The following is an 18,876-nucleotide window of genomic DNA, read 5'->3' as shown; positions in this document are numbered from 1 at the left end:
GATGGAAGATATGGCTGGAGTAGAGATCAGGACTGCTGATGGGGGTGGCTTGGAGACTGAGGATGTTGGTTGTGAGGCAAGGAGGCTTTGGAGGCCAGGGGTTTCTAACTTTTTGTGCACGGTGGGCAAGAGAGATATCATGTCATAGAACATGCAAAAAAAATATTGCAAAAACAAAAAAAAACTTAGTTTACTAAATGTTGTAAATATATGGATAATAAATCAAAGTAATATCAACATTGAATACAGTATCACAGTAAACTGTACATAAATCAATATAGGTAAATAGGAGACAGAAATAAAGATAGAATAATAAAGAACAAAAGAACACCTCCCTTATACACCCTCCTCTAGATAAGCCAGTGTTCATAGGAAATCTGGAGGACTTTACGAGCACAGGGATTCTGAAGAAGACACCTCTGGTCAGTTCAGCTCATCCAACTTAAAATAAGCAAATGCTATCTCTTATATCTCTCTCTCTGCAAGTTAGATGTTTCAAAGGCATTTAGTTCCAGTCCTTTGATCTACCATTTGGTAAAAGACAAATTGTTTTAACTCATTATCAGCTCATTGATATTTGTATTAGTCTTTAGCATTTCATCTTCCCAGGTGATAAAGAAATACCAAACATCATAGCCTTTGATGTTCCCAGGGACATTGAATGTTCTTTGGGGCCATCTCAGCTCTTTAACAGCACATTGGTGCCAGGAAGTCTCAGGAATGAGGAAACAAATGGTGATAGTGTCAAGCTTTTGTACAATCTTTGTACTTAAATTATATGTAATATATTGATTCATACTGATCAGTCATTGGAGTCTGTTCATGGACTATTCATGGTACAAAGTCTTCCAGAGATCTAACTAGCTTGCCTAAAATTATCCTTACACACTTTTCAAAGGAGTGGGGTTGGGAAGTAGGATGGGGCTGTTGCAGTGCAACTTAAATTTTACTTATTTTTATTTAGTAACATAGTAAATGATGGCAGAAAAAAAGACTCAATGGTCCATCCAATCTGCCCAGCAAACCTTTTTTTTCTTTTTGTTTAGGATAGTAACTGCCACTCTGTGCAGCCTACCCCAATAAATCAGGTTACCCTTTTTTTAAATTTGTGTGCTTTGGGGCCGCATGAAGGTTGCCTCCCATGTCTTCTGCTTAGGGTAATAATTGCTGCTTCATGCATGTTACCCAATTAACACATTACCCCTTTTTAATTTGTGTGCTTTGGAGCTGCATCTAGAAGAAGTTATGGGTGAGATAGGGATCTCACAAGACACCCCCCCCCCAGGTTATGGGATACTTTTGGGGGAGAACATAAGAACTTAAGAAATTGCCATGCTGGGTCAGACCAAGGGTCCATCAAGCCCAGCATCCTGTTTCCAACAGAGGCCAAACCAGGCCACAAGAACCTGGCAATTACCCAAACACTAAGAAGATCCCATGCTACTGATGCAATTAATAGCAGTGGCTATTCCCTAAGTAAACTTGATTAATAGCAGTTAATGGACTTCTCCTCCAAGAACTTATCCAAACCTTTTTTGAACCCAGCTATACTAACTGCACTAACCACATCCTCTGGCAACAAATTCCAGAGCTTTATTGTGTGTTGAGTGAAAAAGAATTTTCTCCAATTAGTCTTAAATGTGCTACTTGCTAACTTCATGGAATGCCTCCTAGTCCTTCTATTATTCGAAAGTGTAAATAACCGAGTCACATCTACTCCTTCAAGACCTCTCATGATCTTAAAGACCTCTATCATATCCCCCCTCAGCCGTCTCTTCTCCAAGCTGAAAAGTCCTAACCTCTTTAGTCTTTCCTCATAGGGGAGCTGTTCCATTCCCCTTATCATTTTGGTCACCCTTCTCTGTACCTTCTCCATCGCAATTATATCTTTTTTGAGATGCGGCGACCAGAATTGTACCCCACTGACTAGCCTGGTTTTGTTTTGTCTAGCTCTAGGCCCAATGCATTAGTTTAAAACAAAACACACAAATAAGGTTTGTTTCATTCACTTCAGTGAAAAAAAAGAAGTTTAGTTTAACACAGGAACTGCAAACTTGAGCACAGTTTTCTCACCAATTTTATCTGCATGGCACATCTGAAATTCTGAACAGACAGCTGTCCTTCAGAGACTGCCTGGCCCTTCACCTCCCCACCCCCTCCTCTCTCCCATATACCAGCAGTGTGGGTGAGGAGGAGCAGGGATGTGAAGGGGAAGACAGCCCCTGCATTCAGGTCTGATTTTCTGTCCTTCAGAGACCAGGAGTCCTGCTTGGCCCTTCACCTCCCCCTCCCCTTCTCTCTCCCATATACCAGCAGTGAATGGGGGGGGGGGGGGGGGAGAGGGATGTGAAGGGGGGAGACAGCCCCTGCATTCAGCAGCTCTGATTTTCTGAAAAGCTGTCCTTCAGAGACCAGGAGTCCTGCTTGGCCCTTCACCTCCCTCTTCCCTTCGTCAAGCTACCAACCGTTTCCATTTCCCATCCCCCATATATTAAACCATCACCTCAGTGGGAACCTTGGTAACATCAATAGATAAGAGGGCAGCCAATAGGAATACATATTCCTTCCTAACTGACCTGAAAAGTGTCAAAATGTTTCATTTTCTGTTAGTGCGCACTAACAATTAACTAACAATTAACTATTTTTTTATGATAAATTGGGGGAATTTCTATTGTATTGCACTCCTAAACAATTAATGACGAAATTAAAAATATCAGACGATAATTTAAATCGTTAAAAAACAATTCACATCCCTACTAAATAGTACATGCACACTTGTGTGGATGATTTAAAGTTCCTACATATGCACACTTGTGAGTGCATATAAACATACGTAAGTGCTCGCACACATGTTTTAAAGTTACCATCCCTGTCAGTTAAACCTAATTCCAAAAGTTAGCCAATTAAAGCTTTCAAAAAATCAACTCCTTGGGTTCTTGTATTTAGCGACACTTTAAAGAGGCAGTAGAAGAGGCTATCAGAAGGGATGTGCATTCACTTGCAAATAAAATGAAAAAAATGTAATAAAACACCTTTGTTTTGTTTGCAAAGTAAATTAAAAAATATCCCACCAAACTTTGGATTTTTTTTTTCTCTTTTTGTTCATTTTGGGAAATAGTGCTTACTATTTCCCAAAATGAAAAGAAAAAATCCCTCCCAATGAAAGAAAAATTCATATGGAAACTCCTCTCCTGCGAAATGTACAAATGTTTTCAGCCTGCATACCCCTAGCTGTCAGCATTGAAGCTAACACTGTCTTTTAGTTTCTTAAACACTTCAAAGTGTCAAGGGACTTGAATAATCCAAGACCTTACATTAGTCACACTATCCTCTCCTGTCACTTTTTAAAATATTGTCACTAAAAACTCTATTGTCCTTCCTTATGAACATATCATAACTGACCTGTTCCTTTTCATTGACTTGTTATTTTTTTAGGCATTCATTTATAAAATAAAAGAGTGAAACCAAAGAGTAGACTGTGTCCATCCTTCTATTTGTGACCTCATTTGAACAGACCAACCAGTGAATAGACTGAAGTGAAAAGTGAAAATGGAACAGTTGGGGAGGCTGGTTGGTCAAATTTGAAAGGTTAAAACGTTTAGTGGCGAGGCACTCCTATTCCTGTGTTTCCATGTTGTTTCCCGATTGGGACTTTCCAGACACTAACTGCAAAACTGATGCTGTCTGTTACATCTGCTGCCTCGTGGGACATCCCCATGTTTGTTGGTACACTCACCTTGGGATCTGCTGATACCGCATTCCTCATCATGGTGGCAAAAACATCCATTGCCTTGCTGCCTCCAGGAGTTCCCCTAGGTGTATGCTATGTGGCACATGCCTATTCTTAAAGGCTCCATAGTGGGAACCTCTGCTACCAGCACCCAAGGATAACATCATCGGCTAGATATTTAAATGCCAACTGCATATCAAACAGACACCTCAGCAACAGGTTGCCCACATTGCCTGGGTAGAGTTGCTGCTTCTTTTGCTCCCTGTTCCTATATCTGCCGTATCTCTCCAGCCCAACCTGCCTTATTTCTCCAGTCCAGCCTGTCTGTCTTATTCAGCCCTTGCCTTTTTTCCTGCCCTTCCGTGTCTGTTCTTCATCTTCTTACACCTGCTCTTGGACTGACTTTTGATTTGATTTGACCCTCACCTGGACTTCGACCTCCCTTGCCTGCAGCCTGCCTCTGACCTTTGCCCAGATAGATCTTTCTTGCCTGCTACCTGCCACTGAACCTTGCCTGGACACTGACTCTTCTACTCTGCTGCCTGCCTTTGACCCTAGCCTGATACTGGACTAATGCCCTTGCCTCTACCGTAGAGACTCTCGCCTAACACCTGCAGGCCCCTAGAACCCAAGGGCTCAACCTGTGGAGAAGGGGTAGGGATGTGCAGGGGAAAAAAATGTGTTTTCATTATTTGGTTCATTTTTGGGAGGTTTTTTCCTATGAATTTCGGATCATGGATTGAATGATTCGTTTCATTCATATAAATAAATAAAATGAATCGAGGAAAAAATCCCCCTCCAAAAATGGCCAAAAACTAAAAGCTAAGCCTCCCTCCCACAGAAATGCCATGGCCAGGATCCCTCACGGCTCCCACTTACCCAATCTGGTGGGGATAAGCCAGCAAGGGCCTTGGGCTTGTGTAGGCCGAGGCCTTGGTAGGTTTCCGCAGATTCGACCTACTCAAGGCCGATACCAAAGCACAAGGCGGAGCCTGGACCCAGGCCTGAACTGAAGGCCGGGACCTTGGCCTGAGCGCAGGCCTAGGCACCAGTGATGGCATCCTGCCTCCGGGTCAGGTTGCAGCATCGGGCCTGGGTGCAGGTTTTGGCCTGGGCTGAGGCCAAGGCTTTGAGACCTAGCCTCCAGGTCGGATCACAGCATCAGGCCTGGATCCAAGATGAGGTCCCGGCCCCAGGACCCAGCATCTGGGTCAAGTCATAGCGTCAGACCTGGGCTCGGGCTCTGGACTAGGCTGAGGCCCTGGCGTCAGGACCCGGATTCTGGGTCGGGTCACGGTGTCAAGCTTGGGCCCAGGCTGAAGCTCCAGCAGAGAGACATGCCTCCGTTACAGGTTGTGGCATTGGGCTTGGGTTTGGGCTGAGACCCTGGCATCGGGACCCAGCCTTCATTGGATACCTGACAGATCAGGTGATTTAAAAAAAAAATTTTTTCGGAGGTCTCAGCTGAGACCCTGGTGTCGGCCCATGCCTCTGCCGAGATCCCAGCATCATACTTGGGTCTAGGCTGTGGCCCGTGCTTTAGGCCCTGGCCTAGGCAAGACCCCAGCTTCAGGTCTAGCTCTAGGCCCAATGCATTAGTTTAAAACAAAACAAACAAATAAGGTTTGTTTCATTCGAAGGGGGCCCCGATTCGGTTCAGGGCCCCCTAAATGAAACAAATTAGCCTTATTCATGTTTTGCACTTTTGTTTTAAACAAATGCACATCCCTAAAAAAAGGATGGTATAGATGAAGTGCCTGATCAGCCTTTTCCCAGTGTAGATCTGCTAGCTGTCAAAGACGACCTGTGGGGCCTTCCCTGTAGGTTGCGCCTGTTGCGTCCGTCGCTGCTCGACGCCCTCACTCCGCCCTCTTTATTTAAGGCTTTTATATACCGACTTTCTTGATACAAATCAAATCAACTCTGTTTACATCGAACAAAGCGGTTAACCGTAACCAAACAAGAGACACAGATTGAAGAAGCAAAAAGTTACATTGTAACAGGGGCGCAAAAACTGTTTACCTCTGTGGCGACTCCCTCAGGGTCTGATGGATGGCTGGCTGCTGCGGCGTCTCCATGCCGTCTCCTTCTGGTGTCCCCGGACCAGCTCGACCTTGCAGATCTGCCATGTTTGCCTGATGACCTAGGGCGCATGCGTGCGCTCTGAAGTACCAGCAAGGGCGCGAACCTCAGGGGCATCCCCCTGAGATGACGTCATCTGCTTCCAATATTTAAAGGTGTCTATTTTCACTATCAGATTGAGTTAGCAAGGAGTGGAGAAGATACGGATACGGATCCGTCTATGATTCCTCCAAGCTACTCTGCCTCTTCGGACTTACCAGAGGTACCCACTCCTCGGGGGCCTCGCTCTCTCTCTTTACCTTTCAGATTACAGATAGGAACCGGTACTCGCTCCTCGAGGGCCCATGTTCCTGGATACTCTGAAGATTCTCTACTGCCTGGAAGATATCGCTACTACAATCAACTGTGAGTTACCATCGCTTTCTCAGAGCTTATCCTGGAACCAGGTACTCGCTCCTCGAGGGCCTATACTGTTCCAGCTCCTGAGCTTCCTTGAGACCTTATGTGAGTTTTATCATCTAGTTCTGTTCATGAACCCTGCAAACTCTGCCTACTCACGTTCTACAGTTTCTCAACAGCTCAGCTATCCTGGATTGCTGTTCCAGTACCTGAGGGACTGCAGCCCTGCTAGGCATATCAGCTCACTACCGCCACCTCTGGTGGCTTCATCACCTGTTTAATAAAAGAACATGTGTGTCTGTCTCCATACTCAAGCCTAGCTGGTGGTCCCTCTCGGGGTATCCTACTGAGAGCGTGGTCATCTGCCACCGGCCCAGGGATCCACCCACAACTATATCAATGACTACTAACTCCTCCTTCTTTGGAGTCAATCATAACAGATCCATTACAGATTGCTAACTCCTCCCCTTTCAGGAGCCCACAACACCGATTCTCAACTAGATTGCTAACTCCGCACAGAGATTCACAACACGCCAACCTTACCACAGCACAAAGGTCCACGAATCTTACACTGTACACAAGTGGCAAGTTAGTGCAGAAGAAACTCAATTACCTTCCACAAGAGGAAGTCTATACTCCCACTGTACAATTACTGTGTAAACAAACACCACCCTTACAAATGTGTAGAACAGTGAGAGAACACAACTATTTGTTTAAATCTTTTTTCCTTTTTGCAAGTTTTGTATTGTCATTTTTTGTGCACTTAGCAAGTATTTCTACATAGTCAATCAGTTGTGTTTCATAGTTTATTCTATGCTATACATCTTGAAGTTAAAATGCAACATTGAATTTTTTACTATCTTCTAGATTCTGCTCTCTTGGAAGGCACGCACACAGGGCTCAGCCAGGTTTAGAGAATCACTTAATATGCCAATGCTGCATAACGTCCTGCCCTAAGCATTTTAAAGGGCACTCTAGCCAATCCAAACCCTACCATCGACTGACGTGCGCAGCCTTTACATTCCACCCAATGAGATTCAGCCTTCACTTAACGAACCCCAAAAATACAAATGTTTGGAGGAATCCTCTACAAACCACCCCACAAAATAAATCTCAAGCAGTGAGCTGATGGAGAACTAAATGATACAAAAACTCCAAAACATTCTCAACAATTGGAACTACCAACCTGAAAGATGGCTTACATTTTACCAACATAGCATAATGGCCTGATTAGCTTAACTATATCCATCATACTCATGCTCACATGAAACAAATAAGTAAAACATGAATCCATATTAGTTTCATTTGTAGACTCCTGAAATGAATGGATGGTGCCCACAAACAAAACAAAAATTATTTATCTCTATGTTTCCTATTCAAGTCTATTACCCATTCCAGTCTATGGCTCTGCTCTAAGTAAATAAACAGGTGCAGATAACATAGCAACCAAATCTTGCCTGTGTGACCTAACAGCCTTGTCAGAGCTGAGTCAGGACAAATTGACAAGTTGACAATGAAACTACACAGAAAACAAATAACAGTGAAGCATCTTTCTAAAATAGCTTATAACTGCTATCTGGATCAAATGTTGCTGACATATTCTCAGTGTAAAGTCTGAACATGTGCAAGAAACAGTCTGTATTTCCTCTCTAGCTCTTGGGCAAGTAACTAGATGCTCTCACAGAGATTTTAGAAAGCTTATATACCCTGGAATTTGGCACTGGTAAAGATTGCTTCTGTTCTTTTCTGTGTTGGATTGATCTCACACACTGTACCAAAAAGAGAGGCAGTGCACTTCTGCCGCAACATAAACAACATCTGCAGTAAAAATTGTGTGGTGAAGCCCTCATCCTAACCCCTCTCCTTTTTCTTGAAATACACCACTGCCCTCAACAAAGCCCCCCCCCCCCCCCCCAATAGCCAGACCACCATTCCCCCTGGCGGCCCAACACCCCCTTCCCCCTGGGCCTCCCGTTCCAAAAACATCCATGATTATCTAGGGAAGGCCCCATCCCCTACCCCCTCCCTTACTATAAAATAAATACCTGGTGGTCTAGGGCTCCCATCCCCACCCTAAGACCCTCTTTACCTATTAGAAATCATGTTGGAGGGCTAGTGAGAGTCCAGAGCACTCTGTAGTCTGGACCTGGTTGATCACATTTTTTTTTAATGGTAGGGGACAGCATGAGCCCTCATTGCTCAAGACTAGCACCAGAGTTGATGGAAAAGCTGGTCTTTTTGAAAATCTATCTGCCTTTGCTTGTGTTTCCAGAATTTCATGTGAGTGGCAAAATGACCAAAAGCACCTTGAAGGCCTTGCTGCCACTCTGCATACTTGCCATGTCCAACATGTTCCACTTTAGGGATCTTGTTGCATACTGCTCTCCCTTCTTGCCATGCTTCTGATATACCACCTTAGGGGTTTTGTTGCTATATGCCTACCTGCAATGCCCCTTAGGTGCCTTCAGAAAAAAAATGTGAAAAAAAAAATGCAAACACCACCTCTTCATCGGTTCTTTTATTTTTATACCCTCTACAATCCTAGTCTAATTCCCCCACCCTGTTTGTTTTTTTGTTATTCTGGTATGTTTTGTCCCCCAAAAAAAGTGAAAAAAAAGAAAACAAATACAAGTTTCTCCTCCCACCTCACCTTTTTTATAACTTTCCAGCTAACTGTCAAAGCCTTTCTAGGCCATCGTGCTCTTTGTGATTCCCTATACTGTAGACCTTGGTGGTTTACACCTGCTACACCACTCCTCAGGCTTTTGATGCCGTTCTTCCTCTGCCTCAGCCCTTAAGGTATACCTTGGAGGTTTTACAGCTACCTTTTTGCTGCATTGCTCTGCTTCTAATAATAATAATAATAATAATAATAATAGTCAGTGTCACTGTTGCCTTCACCGCTGCAAGCCATTATTAGTACCTTAGGGTGCTTCCTCGACTTCTCTGGATGTCTATGAGGTTCCTTCCAAATTCTCTTCCCTTATGGTACTTGCAAGACTCTTGTTCTTGCTCTGGCCATCTGTTGGTTTGCATGCGCACTGCACCACTCTTTGGGCTTTTAATACCATTCTTCCTCTTTCTGCCTCAGCCCGCAAGGTACACCTTGGGGAGTTTTCAGCTACAACTCTTGCTGCATTGCTCTGCTCTTACCATTTAAGTTTTTAATAAATCGCCAGCTCCACTGCTGCTATCACCACTACAAGCCAATTTTGGTACCATACTGTGCTTCATTTGCTGCTCCGGATGTCTACTTGTTGCTTTCCAAATTCTTTTCCCTTACCAAACTTGCTCATGCCCTGGCCATCCAGTGCTTTTCACAGGCCTTACTCACCCACTTATTTTTAATGGTTTTAAACTGTCTTAGACATTTTCTTCAAAATCAGTTCCCTTCCGGTTCCTGTGATTATTTGTTTCATCCATTATTGAGCCATTGATGGATTTTACCACATCAAAAGGCAAGGGTTGCAGAACCACACTCCTCCATGATTACTGTTTGAGGTAATGAAGGCAGTATTTGCAAAAACTGATTCAGAAGAAGAATTGTGTCCTAGATTCCCTGAATCACAGGATATTAAACAGCTAAAGGCCAATATTCAAAAGCCATTTAAACAGAGAGCTGAAAAGTTATGTCTAAATGGCTTAGCTGGCTAAGTTCTAGTTGGATAATGATTTATCCAGCTAGAATTTAGCTGGATAAGTTGGGGGCATTCCTGGGGCAGGTGTTAATTCAGCTCCTCTCGGGAACACCTAACTAGCTAATTCCGATATGGTGCCCTTTGCCCCACATTTTCAGCTTTAGAGTGATCTGACCAGTTGTATTGCTGTTTTGCTCCTCTTACAGTGCCTTAGAGAACTCCTGCCACTGCTGGTACCAATTTGCCCCATTATAGGTCCTTGGGCTTTTCATGTCATTTTTGTGCCATTTTGACAGTCTTGATTTGTTGGCATGCCTTCTCCCTTCTGATGATGTCTACCCACTAATTTCATTAGAAATGATTAGAAAATCCCAATTTGGGGGCTCAAATTAGGCTGCATTTCTTCTCCCATTGACTAGAAATGGCAAATGAATGAACAAATAAAATGAAAAATTACTTTTAAATGAAAAAAATATAATGAAATGAATGAATGTATGAATGAAAATTGTTCCTCTGCACCTCCCTATCACTGAATGAGTAGTGGAATTATTGGCATGAAACCTGAAAACAATGGAAGGTAGTTTTGTCTCTAAAGAATATAAAAGCATTTTATAATACCATAAGCATCTGCAACTGTGCATTCAGTTGACTATTTTACCTATAATTACAGGGTTAGCTGCCAAACTACTTTATTCAGGGTTAGCTGTTGATATAGACAGTGTGTTTCCACCCCCTTATTTCTTCCTCCATGTTCTACTTTCCAAAGTCTCAACCCATGGGGGAATGTGGGCTGGTATAGGTGACGGTCCTGACCAGTCTCTGCTTTGCCTGGGGCCACCTGACAATGGTGAGAACCTGCAGGGCTAGAATACATCTTGCCTCAGTCCAAGGGTCTACAGACAGAATAGAATATTTCACAGACTAGAGGCAAAGGCTTAACATCCATATGAAGAAGGAATTCTCCTAAAACAATGGCAGACTTCAAGTTGACTTTTAATCCTTCTAGCAATTCAATAACAGGAGAAAAGTTAAAGGTTATTAAACCTGGAGGACACAACCTCCTTATATTAAGGAACTAATTATCCTGTTAATTTATGCTTGTTCCTGTTATGTTAATCTTTCTTTCCACGCTGCTCCTTGTTATCCCCCTCCCAGTTCGCTTCCCCTGTTAACATGTATTTTCAAGCCTTTTTTGTTCAAATGTAAACCGGTATGATGTCCCCACTAATACCGGTATATAAAAGTTTCTAAATAAATAAAATAAATAAATAAATAAATAAAATAGATAAATGTTAACAATATAAGAAGCTATAAGGAGAACTTCGTATGATGACTTGTTGCTGCAGGGGATGATTCTAAAGTTGAAAAGGTGCTTAAAAATAATTAAAAGCTCCCCTTCCCTCCTACACCTATTGAGGCGAGGCTGAGATCACACAGTATTCTAGAGGACACAGTGGTTTAGCAAAACTGTATCTGACTCAGTGAGCCATGATTTGGGTGACACATAGTCAGCCAGATGCTTTATCAGTGATTAGGTCAAAAATCACTAAACATTTTATGGAAATAGATTGAGCATTTATCAACCTGATGATATTTTTACTCTTAGGTAAAGAAGATAAGCCGTATAGATCCATGCCAGAACGGAATGATGTCAGAGAGTCAACTTGAGAAGCAGGTTTAAAGTTGGAACAGACCAAGAAGATAGTGGCATTACAAACACCCTCAGCACTTACAAAGGGGAGCATAAAGTGCAAGTTCCTTTGTCACACTCTTTCATGCATGCAGCAGAAGTTACGCAGTGCATCTGGCATCCTGTGGTGACCTGATGCCCAGATGACATCGAAGGGATTGGGGCTTGCAGTCCCACTGGGCCAAGAGAAAAGGCAATAAAAAACAGTGCAAAAAGTAACAGGATCAGGTATCTGGATCCCCAGATGTAGAGAGGGAGCTGTGGCAGGTGGAATAGCACAGTTCTTTCAAGCTTTGGTGTCCCATAGTGCCTCTTGACCCAGCACCCAGTTGACATTGGAGCTGGAGGGACTTGCAGTTCCACTAGGCCAAGAATTCAGTTCTTTACCATTCCTGTCCATAATAGAAGCTATACATTTCTGGTCTTCCCAGTTTTTAGTAAGAAATAGTAGAAATTTCCCAGCCCTATTCCCATAGTTGAACAACTGAAATATATAATAAAACATGGATTTCTTTGCTCCCTGAAGCAAGAGCAAATTTAATGCCTTCTATGTGGAAATAAGGGCAACCTTATTCATTGTAAAAAGACTGGCTGTAAATCTTCATTTATCCCTGTGTACTTTTTCCTACAATTTAAGTTATCTACTATCCAAAATTTTCATTCTTTAATTATAAAAGCTATGATTTCTCTACCACTTTGGCAATCTCCCAGAAAAGCTCTGAGAAATACAAGTGTTTCCAATTATCTGTAAATTCCTCCCATTTTTTTTTATTCATAAACTGTTGGTCAGCAAAAACGTGTGACAAATCTCCACTGTTTACCACCCTTCCCTGGAGCAATCCAATTAAGGTCTAACCATATAAATGCATAACCTGAAATTTCTGTAGGCCTAATTTCTGCTGCCACAAGCTGAGAGAAAACAAGTTTTGATTATAAGAGAGAGTCAATCCTGCTTTGCATAGTGTGTGTGCCCTTTAAACACATGCATGATCATATTCTAGAAGGTAAAAGAATTCTCCATGTATCCAATAACTCTGGTTACACAGAATAAGAATCCCTTTATATTTATTCATTCTGTCTCCCTGACTGCAATTTGATTTATTCACTTTTGGGTCATGTATAATATTAAAGTACAATATTAACAACAGGCAGTAGTCCCATGCTGTTAGAATGTTTATTAGCCCCACAAAGAAGATGGAGTCAGTATTTGGAGCATAAACATTTCCAAGCTCAATGTTTTTTTCCAAATAATTTACCTTTAACAAAAAGAAACTTCCCTCTCAGGTTTTTCATATCTTTCTCAAACATAAATGCAATAATTTTCTTGATAATTATTCTACTCTGTCAAATCTTTAAGCCTGAGGAGCCCCATCAAGTTTCAGTAAGTCACTATCTTGAAAGTCAGTGATTTAACAGCATTTATTAATTTAAAACTGTTTCTCCCTCTCTCTAGCTAAGGTTTAAATTCAGTAACAAATGGAGACATAAAGAAAGGTCCTTGCAACCTTTTCTTCTAAAGAAACAGGAAATACTTCACAGTGGGCAATGAACAAATATTTTGAAAGACATCAAAGAAAGGCAATCAGCTCTTTTTTACAATGGGCAATTCAGATTTATCCCTTATTCCTTTGGAAACTTAATAGATGGGGAAAAGAGGGATTTTGATGACCTGCAACTTCAGATGATTCCAGGAGGAAGTGGGTAGTCCTAATGGTTGGAAGAGATTTATTGACAGTGAAACCCTGTGGACATTTATTTATTTATTTTATTTATTTAAAAACTCTTCTATACCATCGTTAAGTTAGATAACCATCACAAAGGTTTACAGAAAGGCACGATAAAGAAAATTATGAGTCGTATAGATTACAAATTAAACATGTGCCATCATAGTACGGTAACATTTTAGTATGATAAACTATGTGTTTAAGTTAAGCCTATCTCTTTGTTAGGAAATTGTTAAGCGGTTCAAATTTAACATTAATATGCATTTGTAGGTTAAAAACAACAACTTCTTGCTTGGTGAGAATTTTATAATTAACTCTCCTTCTGGGAGTTTATTAGGCACTGTTGAAATTTAAACTGATAAATAACAGACTGTTGCCTAAAAACTTAGTTACCTATTCATCCCTGTAGCCAATAATAGGCAAGGAAGCGAGTACTAATGAGACTTCTTAAAAATCGTTGTGGCCTCTTTGAAAAAAAAAAATTGAGTTCTCTGTTTCAAGCAGACAGAATGGAAAAGAGGGAATATGAAGTAACTCCAGAATATCAGCCTTAAGGATGAGTGAAAAAATGGGGAAAAGGCGATTTCTTTGCTGCAAGAAGTTTGCTATTGGGCTGCCCTGGTATGAAATTCTTTATCTGAAAACTGAAACAAACAGAATTTTGTTGTTTGGTAGCAATAGCAAATAAGGTGATATTTAGATAAATCTTGGTATGGTTTTATAATTAGCTAGACAAACAGTATTAATTTTGTTCCATACATTTAATTAGTATTAAGTTAACTAAGTTTTAGAGAATAATCTGGTCACAATTTTATTCAGAGTAGAGGGGGAATTGTATTTTATTTTGGCAAAGGTTTTGTGACAGTTTCTCTATGAGGCAAAATGACTGCCAGGGAACTTGGGCTGGAGACTAAGATGGCCGACCTGTAGGACGCCATGAAAGAGCTCTCTGCACAAGCTTTGTACCTTCTGGTGATTTTCAGCATATTTCAGTGTCTGAGGGATGCTGCATACTAAGCACAAAGTGAAGCTTAAAAATATTATACCAGAAAAAGAAGACGGCACCCAACAGGCTAAAATAGAGAGCTTTTTCGCTTCAACTCCCAAACCACCGGAAGAGAGGGCCGCTGAGAGAGAGACCTTGGAGCTCGGGTCTTTCCCACTGGCTGAAACGATATCGCTGAGCCTGGGGGCCCCAACGATGCCATCTCCGCCCCAAGGAAAGAGAGGAATGGACGGAGAAAAACTACCGAGTCCCGTAAGGGAAGGAAGGAGAAGGACAACACTCACTGATCCGGGCGGTGAAAACGGGGAGAGGACGTCGGAAAAAGGTGAGAGAACTCCTGTCTGAGAATTAGCTCTCTCCCCTAGGACCCCCATTAAGGCTCCACCGGAACTAAATATCGATAGCACACAAACAGAAGAGTTGAATATTATTCCTGGTATGGTTTTTGTTTTAAGAAAGTCTATTGTCGTGACTCTTGAAACTGTCTGGAATGTCTTAACATCCATTGAGACTGTGATAACATCTTTGACTAAGGCATTTCTAGAAATGAGTAAAAAAGAAATGAAAATTGAGAAGATTACTTATCAACAGCAAGAAAGGATTGAGAAGGTAGAAGCTAAAGTAATATCCTTGGAAAAAATTCAAATTAATTTAATCAAGTCTGAAAACTTGATGGAAAAAAAGTTTGAGTTTGTTGAAAATTCCCTTAGATTTTTTAATCTAAGAGTAGTAAATTTTCCTGTTCTGGAAAAAATGTCACCAGCTGGAAGCCCTTAAATTTCCAAAGGAATTGATGCCAGTAATCACTAAAGCTTTTTTCATCTCACGGAAATCCTTGAATATCAAAGGCTTTGATGTAAGGGAACAACAGCCCTTGAATATTACTGAAATTATTGAATTATCCTCTCAAATAGAGATTAAAACAAGAGGAACTATCTTGATATCCTTTGCTTTTCAGCATGACAGAAATATGGTTTTGAAATTCTTTTTTAGAAATAGAATGGTTAAGTATTATGGACAGAATATTTGGATCTTTCCTGATATTGTAAGACCCACCTAAGAGCGAAGGAAAGCCTTTTTGCAAATGAGAACGGAAGTGATAAATCGGGGGGCAACTATGATTTTGAAATATCCTTGTAGATGTGTTTTGAAATATCAGAGAGAGACATATATATTTCTAGAGCCGGGACAATTAAGGGGCTTTCTGGATGGGAAAACTGGAAATGTGTAAAAGAAAGGGAAGCTTTGTCTTACAGGGAAGTTATTTTCTTATGATGTCTGTAATATTGTTGAGCTCCATATTTACATTTTAATCTTGGTCTCCAAAATTACCTTAGTTAAAGAGAGATTTATGTTATATTTGTTACAAAATATTGGGCCGGATTTTAAAAGGGTTATGCGCATAGGGGTAGATTTTATAAACTTACGTGCGCACGTACTTTTGTTCGCACACCAGGCATGAACAAAAGTACGCCGGATTTTATAAGATACGCGCGTAGCCGCGCGTATCTTATAAAATCCTGGGTTGGCGCACGCACAAGGGGGTGCACATTTGTGCACGTTGTGTGTGCCGAGCCCTACGCGCGCTGCCCGTTCCCTCCGAGGCCGCTCTGAAATTGGAGCGGCCTTGGAGGGAACTTTCTTTCCACCCCCCCGCATCTTCCCCTCCCTTCCCCTACCCCTATCTAAACCCCCGCCCCTACCGTTGTCAACAGAGTTACGCATGCCCGAAGCAGGCTGCTGGCGCCATCACCCAACCCGGGGGCTGGTCCAGAGGCCTCGACCACGCCCCCGGGCCAGCCTCACGCCCCCGACACACCTCCCGCCTCGCCCCAAAATTCACGCCACCCACCCGACACACGCCCCTGACACGCCCCCTTTGCGAAGCCCCGGGGCTTGCGCACGCCGCCGAGTCTATGTAAAATAGGCACGGCGCGTGCAAGGGGCTTTTTTAAGGGTTACTTGCATAACTTATGCACGTAACCCTTTTAAAATCCAGCCCATAAGGTACGCGTGTAACCCTTTTAAAACGCCCCTGTGCGCGCCGAGCCTATTTTGCATAGGCTTCCGGCGTGCGCAAAGCCCAAGGGCTTTCCTGGGGGGGGGGGCCTGTCGCGATCCGCGCATCATCGGGGGGCGTGTCAGGAGGCGTGACGCGGCCGGCGGTGTCGCGGGCGTGGCCTCCGGACCGGAACATGGCACTCGGCAGCCAGCCCGGCGTGCACAAAGTTATGCCTGCCTTGAGCAGGCGTAACTTTCGTGACAGAGGTGGGGGGGGGGGGGGCGGAAGGAAAGTACCCTCCGAGGCCGCTCCGATTTCGGAGCGGCCTTGGAGGGAACGGGCAGCGCGCACAGGGCTCGGCGCGCGCAAGTTGCACAAATGTGCACCTCCTTGCACGCGCCGACCCCAGATTTTATAAGATACGTGCGGCTACGTACGTATCTTATAAAATCCAGCGTACTTTTGTTCGCACCTGGTGCGCGAACAAAAGTACGCGCGCGCGTAGATTTATAAAATCTACCCCATTATGTATACCTCTGAAAATAAGATGTATAAGCTCTTTATTCAATAATATAATAGATATTGTATTATATTTTGAAAATGCAAAATTAAAAAAAAAATAAAAAAAAAAAAATGACTGCCAGGACCCATGTAGCTCTGGAAGTCATCACAGATTCCCCAAGCATCCTGCAACTGTATCATCACTCCAGGACTGCAGAGAAGTTCATTTAAGCATTCAGTAATCATGAGGTTGAACTTAGAAGTCACATGCTACTATTCTAGCCATAATTTAGATGGAATTTTAGAAACTCTCTTAGGGGGTTATTTTCCAAGTCGCATTATGGCCTTTTCGTACGCGTTAAGGCATTTTCGCAATCAAAAAAAACGCCTTAACGCATGCGAAAAGCACCATAATGCATGGTGCAATGTTCATTTGGAAAAGGGGGAGGAGTTTGGGGTGGGATTTCTGTCCAAGTGGGCTGGCTTCGCAGTTTGCGAAGCCATATCGCACAGTTTTAATGCCGGAAATAACTACACCTTTTTAATTGGCATTAAGCTGTGTGATATGGCTATATTGCACTTTGCGATCTTTTCGCAAATAGCGTTTTGGGTATTTTAAGCTATTGGGGGGGGAGGGGTTGTATCTTATGATGATCTTTTTATTCCTGGAGGAACCTCTGCTTAAAAATGTTTAAATTCTGTATCAGAGGAATAATTTTTCTTTATGACATTTTACATTTATTACTCAGAGAGTGAGTATATTGGCAAATAATATTTTCAGAATGTTGCAGAAGTTTGAATTTTTGTGCAGAATATTGAATTTTTTTGCACAGACTTTTTGTGCGCAGAATTCCCCCAGCAGTAAAAGAGTATCCTGTCCTCTTAATTATAATCAGTGCAGATAATCTAGAAATATAGGATTCATAGTGAAGGTAATTGTCCTCCATGATGGGCAGTTCTGCACATAAGAGAGTGAGGACAAAGCAAAGTGCAGTAGGCTGTATAAGCTTTTTTCTTTTCAGTTCTATGTGAACCTTCCTTTGCTCCTGTAGAGCATTCCAACTGACTTTGACTTATGAAAGTATTTTTCTACCAAGAATGAAATATTTCAGTAGAGATTTTTTTCCTTAAAACACCCAATGATTTCTATAGTGTTGTGCTGCATTAGTAGTTTGGCACATATTTAAATAAAAGTCACTGTAGTGATTGAAATGGAAACTCTCTGTTTCTTGCTTTTCGCCAGCTTACCTCCTGGGCTCGCGCAGTCAGCGCTGCTTTGTCGGGGCAAGAGCTCCCCTCTGCCTTCAGTCAGCTTTTCCACTCGCCCGTCCGACTGTGAGACCACGTGGAAGACCTCAACCGTACCCCCTGGAACGCTGCAGGCCAATTGGAGGCCAGAAGCAGCTGTGACGGCAGCGATCTGAGACCAGCAAGCCCTTTAATTCTGGGCTCTCTTCAGCGGCGCTGCACACCGGGCATCGCGCACACGAAGGAGCGCGACCAAAGCACGCCTCTTCGTGCTCCTCCTGAACACACTCACAGCCTTTCTCTCCCCCAGCCCTTGTTAGCTTTAAGCCTGCTTAACTACAACCCCTTGATCTCCTGACTCGTACATCCGCTCTGGATAAATTCTGATACCAAATACAGCTTGCCCTCTGTCTCTTAGAGCTCGCTGATACAGGTGCCCACACTATTGACGGCAACCACCCCTAAGTATTGCTCATTGGAGCACAGTGCCTCTATTGTATTACTACCCTTCGTGCCTTTGTTTCGCCTTTCCTATGGTATTCAGCTAACTATTGTAAACTGTATTTCTATCGACATATCTTGCTCCAATAGACTGTACCCCCTTCTAGTCCCTTCCCCTTGCTACCAATTTCTGCTCTCAGCCTTTAGGGCCAGGAAAGGGGGACAAGACTATCATGACAACCTTCCCTATCCCCCGCATTCCCCACCCTTCCCACAGACTCCCCTTTCTCCCTTATACCAACCCGCCAGCTCAATGCAAATCCCTCCTCCCCATCCTTATCTCCCCCCTGACACAGCTACTAGGACTCACAACCCTCTCTATAGTTCTGTTCAATGCTCACGCTCTCTCCAAAAA

The sequence above is a fragment of the Rhinatrema bivittatum genome, chromosome 13 (assembly GCF_901001135.1).
Source record: "Rhinatrema bivittatum chromosome 13, aRhiBiv1.1, whole genome shotgun sequence".
NCBI lineage: Eukaryota > Metazoa > Chordata > Amphibia > Gymnophiona > Rhinatrematidae > Rhinatrema > Rhinatrema bivittatum.
This window is presented reverse-complemented; position numbering follows the sequence as displayed.